Below are 8,467 nucleotides of genomic sequence, written 5' to 3' on the forward strand. Positions count from 1 at the left end.
TCAATTCCAAATAGAATTTTATTACTATTTAAATACAATATACAAAACACTGCCTAAAATTAAATACAAAACCAAACTTTCACAAAGATTGTATTTAATGTGATGGGTGTGCTTGCCTGTTCATAAGTTCATTCCAGTCAGGGACACATGAAGATAAGGCTACACGCATGTCAGGTGCACTATTGAGCCTATTTCTTTTCTTTGTTTTTAATCGCGTCAAGATTGAAAATCCTAGTTCACACAGATGGGTATTTGTGAATGGTAATAATAGCAATATACACTTTCTACTTAGTAACGGAAATTCATCTTTGATCTTAATCCAAAATGCTGATAAACTTAATGTCTTATAATAATTCCTCAGCGTGAATGATGAACTGAGCTGCAACAATTCATTCTCTTCTTCAGGCACCAAGTTTAACTCAATTATTGATTCTGGGGTTTGAAAAGCAAAGGGATCTTTCATCCAGACATTTTCCTTTACTGATTTAAATATCTCTTCTGGAAAGTAATGATTAAAGGTTTGAGACAAAGACGTGAGATGCAACAATATCTCTAATTTTATTTCTTTTAAGCAGTCTTCATTAATAATGTTCTCTTCAATGTGTTGTAACAATGTTGGGAACATATAGTAGCTAGGGCAGTTACTTTTAAGTCTTGTTTGCCACAATAATAATGTCTTTTGGAATCTTAGAATATGGTCAACATATTGAAATATATCATTGTTTTTCCCCTGTAGTTTCAAGTTTAATTCATTAAGAATGCCAAAAATATCACTTAAATATGCCAATTTTGTTACCAAAATGTCATCTTCAAACATAGTTGCCAAATAAGATTGCTTTTCAATGAGAAAAGTGTAAATCTCATGCCTGAGTTCATATACTCTGCTCAATACTTTTCCTTGAGACAACCAACGAACTTCCGTGTAACACAGTAAGTGGGTATGGTCAACTCCAATCTCTGAACAAAGTATTTCAAGAAGTCGGCTGTTCAGTGAGCTTCCTTTAATAAAATTAACAGTTTTCACTGCATTTCTCAATACATCCATTAGACTTGGTGGAATTTCTTTGGATACCAAAGCTTCTCGATGAATAAAACAGTGATTCCAAAGAGCATTGTTATGGGTTGCTTCTAGCAATTTTTCAATAACTCTGCTATGTTTTCCAGTCATATTTGCTGCTCCATCACTGGAAATTCCCTTACAATTTTTCCAGTTTAATTTATATTGACCAACAATGCAGTTTTCTAATTCAGTAAATAAATCTAATCTAGTTATATGTGAATTTAAATTTAAACAACACAACAGATCCTCTATAAAATCATCTTGCCACACATATCTCACATAAACCAAGAGTGTTGGACAACTTGCATTATCAGTGCTCTCATCAAGTTGGATAGCAAAATCTATACCAGACTGTAGCCGTGTAATGAGCATTGTTTCTAAATGTTTTGCAATAGTACAGATTCGACGAGATATTGTATTATCACTAAGAGGTATCGTTCTTAATTTATCAGCTGATTTATCGTCAAAAATTGTACGTACCATATCCATACATGCTGGAAGAATAATTTTTTCAGCAGCTGTGTGAGCCATTTTCTCTTTTGCCACTCGATATGCAACTAAATACGATGATAATAAGGCTCTCTCATTCATAGTTGTGGAACGACTAGGAAATTGTGGTGATAACTCTATCTTATTTCTTTCTCTTTGAAAATGGTCCTCCTCATCTTCATCTTCCTCCTCCACTTTCACTATCACTATGCCTTCCATCTCCTGAGTAGTCTGGGGAGACAGATCTGCAGTATCCCTTGACTCAGCAGTCATTATTTCAGGTTCAAGGAACTGGCTCACTTGATCCAAATAGGGTCTGTTTGCAGGACTGTCCTTTCTGAGCTAGGTATTTTATGAGATTGGTTTTTACAATCCTGTAGGGTAGAAAAATTTAATAGAAGCATTAAAAAGTAACATTGTATTGCTATGTAAGTACTGCCAACACCTCATGTAAGTATTCATGAAGACAATTCACTAAATCCAATGGTGTGACATGGTAAATGCTGAACAACTGTCATTTGTGTTAGCTGTGCGCCACGCAGATTTGATGCCTTACATAACCAGCTCATTTAATGTCCATGGAAACCTAATAAAGTACACAAGATTATTATTCCTATTTTACAGATGAAAAAGAGGAGCTGAGAAAGATTAAATAACGTATAGTTTAGTAGAGCCAGTACTCAAACCCAAGTCTGAAGCCCAAGGCCCTAAGTATGCTGCTACAGTGACATCTAGTCACTCTAAAAAGTGATCACCAAAGCAGAGTGTACAAGATGATCTGCTGGGGCGTAGGGAAAACTAAAACTTGTATTTATATTTTTAAAATGCTGAAACTCATTTAATCTTTCCTGATAAGCCCTAACTTTTGCTGCCATTTTATAGCATATATTGCAAAAGTAAATGCGGTTTAAAAAGTTAAACTGCAAAACCCGCAATAACTTTTGCACCAACCTCTGTCATCATGTGTTGCCCTTCTTTTTTTTTTTAAGTTGATTTTTTTTTTTTTTTTACAGGACTTTATTGGGGAACAGTATGTACTTCCAGGCCTTTTTTTTTCTTCCAAGTCAAGTTGTTGTCCTTTCAATCTTAGTTGTGGAGGGTGCCATTCAGCTTCAAGTTGTTGTCCGTTCAGTCTTAGTTGTGAAGGGCGCAGCTCAGCTCCAGGTGCAGTTGCCGTTTTCTAGTTGCAGGGGGCACAGCCCACCATCCCTTGTGGGAGTCGAACCGGCAACCTTGTGGTTGAGAGGACGCATTTCAACCAGCTGAGTCATCCGGGAACTCAGCAGCAGCTCAGCAGCAGCTCAGCTCAAGGTGCCCTGTTCAATCTTAGTTGCAGGGGGCGGAGCCCACCATCCCTTGCAGGACTCGAGGGATTGAATTGGCAACCTTGTCGTTGAGAGCCCACTGGCCCATGTGGGACTCGAACTGGCAGCCTTCGGAGTTAGGAGCATGGAGCTCTAACCGCCTGAGCCACCGGGCTGGCCCCTGTTGCCCTTCTTATATTCATCTTCCAACTATCATATTTTCTTTGCTCATTTCCCTTCATTCTGTCTCAGGTATTTTAAGATCGAGGAAAATGAATTTTGGTTTTTGACATCTGGGTTAAAGTTTTAAAGGTGGGGGAGGGGGCATGACATCCCCAGAGGCCTTCCCCCATGTGGCAGTATTTGTCAAAATGAAGGGACTCCAAGGAGGTGAAACTCAAAAGATGCAGAGATGAGGGCAGGAGCATAGTCATGCCTCCCCAACCTGGACAGGCCTACCTGGATGTTTCCTGCTCACATGCTGGGCAAATAGCTGTAGAAAGACTAGGTTTTATTTTACATTTCTTGAATGATCCTAGCACCCAGTCATCTTTTGACTTTAGACTCGTTAACTGTCTCCATCACTGTTTGGTCTGTAATATTTTGATGGCTTTTATGCTGAAATTTAATTTTTAATGCTTTCATGCCTTATCTCAACTAGATTAACTCCTCAAGAATAAAGACTGTCTTTTGCTTTCATGGTTGCCCTTAAGTCGCTTATTGTTCCTTGCAACCCACAGGCATTTAAAAAATATTTGTTTGAAGGAATACAATGTCAACATTTTCTGCCCATTTGTACAAAGTTCAACAAATTCATTATAGGCCTGGTATTTCGGTATTTAGAAGGGCATGTCATTTATAAAAATTGAACAGATTTCAGAACATTGCGACTGTCGGGTTATTTATGAAACATCTGAGTAAGAATGGGAAAAATATTATGGCAGCGGGTTTAAAACGCATAAAAAATTATGTTAATTCGGTAAGTGTCTTATATATTTCCTATTACACTGTGTAACCAACCTATTTCTCCAGCAAACAATAAGGTTTCATTGATCTGCTTTCAGTATATTCTCCACAATTCATTTATTGATTGCAAATGATCTTTTTAGCACTGGCCTGTGTTTTCTTATACCTCTCTCTCCATAATGAAAGTATCTTTCTGTATCCTGGTGGTACTGCAGGAAATGGAGATGGGGCATCAGGTTTGGCCTAGCTGGATTTTTCAGTTATATCACTCTATCAATGAATTTTCAAGTTGGAAGGGCCCTTTGAGATAAGCTAGTTTATTTTACTTAGGACAAAATTGAGACTTGGTGGTGTTTTGTCCAAGACCACCCTTGTAGTCAGTGGCAGGGAGCACTGGTAATTAGTCTCCTAAAGGCCCAACACACTTGCCACTACATCACCACAACCTCCCTTCACTAAACACCGCACCAAGTCAAACTCAGCTCCCACAACTGAAAAATCCAACTAATGTCTGAAATCATACATTAAAAAAATTCAGAAAGTTCAGAAACTTAAAGGAAAAGGGTGAAATATATATAATCTTACTGCATCCAAATCACAATATTCATGAGGCTTCAAACACTCTTTAATCACCACCATTAATAGAGGTGGGTTTGGGGGGTGAGCAGATGATCTGCAAACACTTGAGAGGTTTACACTTGTCCACTATTACAAAAAACAACCAAGAAAACAGCCCGTGGAGCTTGATTAGGAGCCTTGAGTGTCTTCCTCATTTTGCACCTCGGGTCCCTAGAAACTTAGAAAAAAAGCTCACCGGAAAGAGAGCAAATGGAATGATTCCCTAGGGAACACGGAAATTAAACGAGTCATTTTGTCCCCGACCCCTTTGAGTGAAAACCAAGGACGAGACTGCTTCTTCCCGGGGACACGCAGATTGCCTACTCACGGTCCCCCAGGCATCTCATCCTACCTTAGTCGGGAAATGAAAACGTCGTCGTTCCCTTCCCGCTTGGATCCGGGGCTGTCTGCAGGGAAACGGCGCTGCCTACCGCTAAGGCTGGGGTGCAGGATGGGGACGTGGACCCTCCACCCCGTTCGAGGGCGGTCGTGACGTGAGGGACCGCGCAACACAGCCATACTCATCCACCTCTGTCCCCACCCGTCTTCCCCGGTTGGACCCACGTCTCACCGTGAACCCCGGAGAAGCCTGGGGGTGCTGGAATGGAAAAGGGAGCTGACCCAGAGGATCGTAGGACAGCGAGTTTGTTACCAATGAACTCTGCTCACCCTAACTCAGTGAGACTGTGTCTGTCACAGAAGCCGGAAGTGCGTCAACCCCCGTCTTCCGGGACTGGGCTGCGTTTCGGGGTCCGCTCTAGAAATGCGGGAGGACTAGGCGTCCTTGTTCTCCAATCGCAGGGTTCGGCTTTGGGGAGGGCATCTCTCTCCTCAGCTCAGCTTTAACAATCCAGATAAAGTGGGGGTTAAGTTTCCCTTGATACTGCCCTGCTCAGATACTTACATGTTTCTCCAACTTCTTCTTACTGATGGCAGTAATCGGAATTCTAGTTATTATCAAACAATAATACTTAGTGATCGTGTGTCTGTGGCAGAGGAACCGAAACAAAAGTGTAGACAGAGGAAGATCAAAGTGAAGTCAGGAACAAACCCGAAGTGGTTGCTTCTCTGGGGACCCTGATTATGCCTTACCACTTGAATGGACAGTATATTCAAATACTTGATTTATGGGCAACAGACATTCTTTCCAATAACAGAAGTTATACGATTTGATTCTGGCTAATGTGTCCAGGGAATTTGCAGAATAACATCAATGGTATTAATTATAGTAAGTCGAATTTGAGCCATTTTGCTGACAAAATGTTATCAATAATTACGGCTTTCACCATTACTTCTTGGGTAGAGCAAGAAACTTCATCTTTTATAAAACAGTAACTGAGACCTTGAATGACTGACACGACTCTAAGTTCCAAGGCAAGTTTGAGCACAATAGAAAGTCCACAAAAGGAACAGCTACCTACTGTAGAAGTTACCAATGACTAGGTGATATTCTGCATAACTTTCAAAGCCCTGATAAGTCTTCCATTCCCTATGAGGTTTGACCTTGCTGTGGTTGTCATTTTTTCTCTTTCTACTTCCCTATGACTCTTCAATAAACCACCTGAGTAGGTCTTTGCTGCTTTATCACTGGCTGGCTCACTAACCTATGGTCCTCCTTGAAGACATATTCCCAGAACGTCTTCCTCCACATACTTCCTCATATTTCTGTTCAGTGTTCCAAGTCATCTAAGAGCCATTACATTGTTATGCATTGTTTTTCTTCTTTGTCTAAAACCTGCCCTCTCCCCTCTACTCCCATGCCTGTTTTTACATTAAACTGATAAAGGGTTCAAGAAGGTAGGTTATTGAGTGCAGCTGGCTGGGTATGTTTTTGTATTTATGTAGTGTGTGTGGCAGGGGCTGTGGGGATGTTTATAACTCCATTGTTTGCCTATTGATTTACTGGCACAAGGAACCCAAAGTGGCCTGGTGGTATTCTGTTTCCAGTTCAGTAGAACACTTAATGTAGTTCCTAAAAGAAATGTTCTACCTGAGAATCAGGACTATAGCCCAGCAGATTCTAGCCTTGGAGATAGGAAGCACAAATTCCATAAATGGATTACTGGGTCTGACAGTAATAGAGGCCACTCCTGTTTTGAACCCTTGGTTCCTGTAGTTATGTAGTCTTTTTATTGGAGACACAATACCATATATATGTTATTGGTTCAGTGCATATCAATGCATATACTGTATCCCCAACTTTGCGAGGTGCTATGTCTTGTATCAGCAATTCAACAATCTTCGACATACCATTCCACACTTCTATCAGGCTCACTGCTTCTGAGTGGTGAGTAAGCACCATGAATTCTGTGTTTTACAAGCTCATTGTCACACCTCCTTGACTACAAAATAGCTTCCTTGGTTTAAGGTATGTCCAATGGACACGGCATCCTGTAAGCCCTCAGATGATGGTGCTGATAGAGGCAAAGCAGTCAGGAAGACAAACTCATATTCGGGGCAGGCATCAAGTCTGGTGTGATATTTTACTTATTTTGTATCTATCCATGCCTAGTGCAATGGTAGGCATAAAGGAAAGATTAACGAAGTGCTCAATTCCTTGGGAATGGTTGCTTACACATTTTCTTTAAAGCTATATATTATAAACTAAAAACTCACAAATTTTATGAGTTGGTTAATTGTTTCCACCTGTTATCTGAGGAACCCTTGAAAGAAAATTTTGCTTAGAAGCAAAGGAGTAGCTACTGTTTCTTACCACTCTTTGTTAGGGATTGATGCTATTGGTGGGAAGTAGACCCTTAAGTTGGTCCCTCCTGTCGTCCTCTCACTGGAGCAAACTAAAGTCAGCTAAAACTTAGACACAAATGCACCACTGCCAGTTTGCTCATCTCTACTGGAGAAATGCAGCACTCTGCTAATAGGTACAATTTGTGGGAAAATAGCAACTCAGGAAAGAACCCCAAACTTACAGCTATCCTAGAATATTAGAAGAGCTGTTAATGAAAAGGAGAAAGTAATGTGTAATCTGTTGTCCCAGGGATCTCAACAGGAAAAAGACATCACCAGGGGGGTATATTTCTGTTCAACAGAAGAAAGTGTCTAGCTGGAGCTGTCCAGCAAGCAACTGGCTAAGCAGTGCATTTTCTATGTTAATGCCGATTCCATTGTGACAGGGATACTGTTAACTAGAGAGATTGTGTCATAGTAGGAAGTTATACCGTGTTTCCCTGAAAATAAGATCTAGCCGGACAATCAGTTCTAATGCATCTTTTGGAGCAAAAATTAATATAAGACCCGGTCTAATATTATAAGACCTGGTATTACATTATATTAATTATATTATACCCGGTCTTATAGAATAAGACCGGGTCTTATATTAAATTTTGCTCCAAAAGATGCATTAGAGCTGACTGTCCGGCTAGGTCTTATTTTCAGGGAAACAAGGTATTAAACCAGGGATACTAAAGGAGGAAAGAAAGGGAAGACACATCAGAATATGAAGCTGACGTAGTTTGAAAAAAACATATAGAATGCCACGCTTTTGATTTTTCTTATAATTTGATATCAAATAGCATTTAAGGATATTTGATTTGTGAGCTTAAACAAAGGAGTAATATCTAAAGTTCCCTCCACTTTTTCGATTCTGCAAGAGACTTGCCAGTCCCTAGCGGATCTATTTCCACCACAAGACATCGCATTCCCTAAGGATCCAGAAGTTATAATGTCCTAAGGGATTCTGTCCTAGCACGGGGCCTGCCTGTCCACGTCCTCCGTGCTTACCTATCCTTATTTCTGCACAGTCCAGCCTTTCCCCAGGTATGTGGCTCTCTTCCAGTCTCAGTTTCTCTTCCACTTCAATATGCTCAATGCTCCCGCCTTCCCCCAAGAACTTCAGTAGATTCCGATCCCAGGATTTTCTGTAGTCCTCATTATCACCGAAGCGCCTTCAATCGTCTCTTTAATAAATGTACTCTATACCCTTGTGCTAGTTCCCTACCGGCTGACTCCTGGAAGTCGGACCATTAGGGCTGAAGCAGGGAAGGGCCAGCGGAAGCCCTTTCCCAAGTCCGGG

General features: G+C 40.6%; 1 non-coding gene across 1 annotated transcript; it reads right to left on the minus strand.

Moving 5' to 3' along the window:
* On the minus strand, positions 1 to 5,842 carry LOC109438457 (uncharacterized). Its single transcript, XR_012494949.2, has 2 exons — positions 5,009 to 5,842; positions 1 to 1,923 (listed from the first exon to the last, which is right to left on the minus strand). It is a non-coding gene; the product is annotated as an uncharacterized LOC109438457 (transcript).
* Between the last annotated feature and the right edge of the window lie 2,625 nt (positions 5,843 to 8,467).

The sequence above is a fragment of the Rhinolophus sinicus genome, chromosome 3 (assembly GCF_057876585.1).
Source record: "Rhinolophus sinicus isolate RSI-liver-muscle chromosome 3, RSI-T2T, whole genome shotgun sequence".
Taxonomy (NCBI): domain Eukaryota; kingdom Metazoa; phylum Chordata; class Mammalia; order Chiroptera; family Rhinolophidae; genus Rhinolophus; species Rhinolophus sinicus.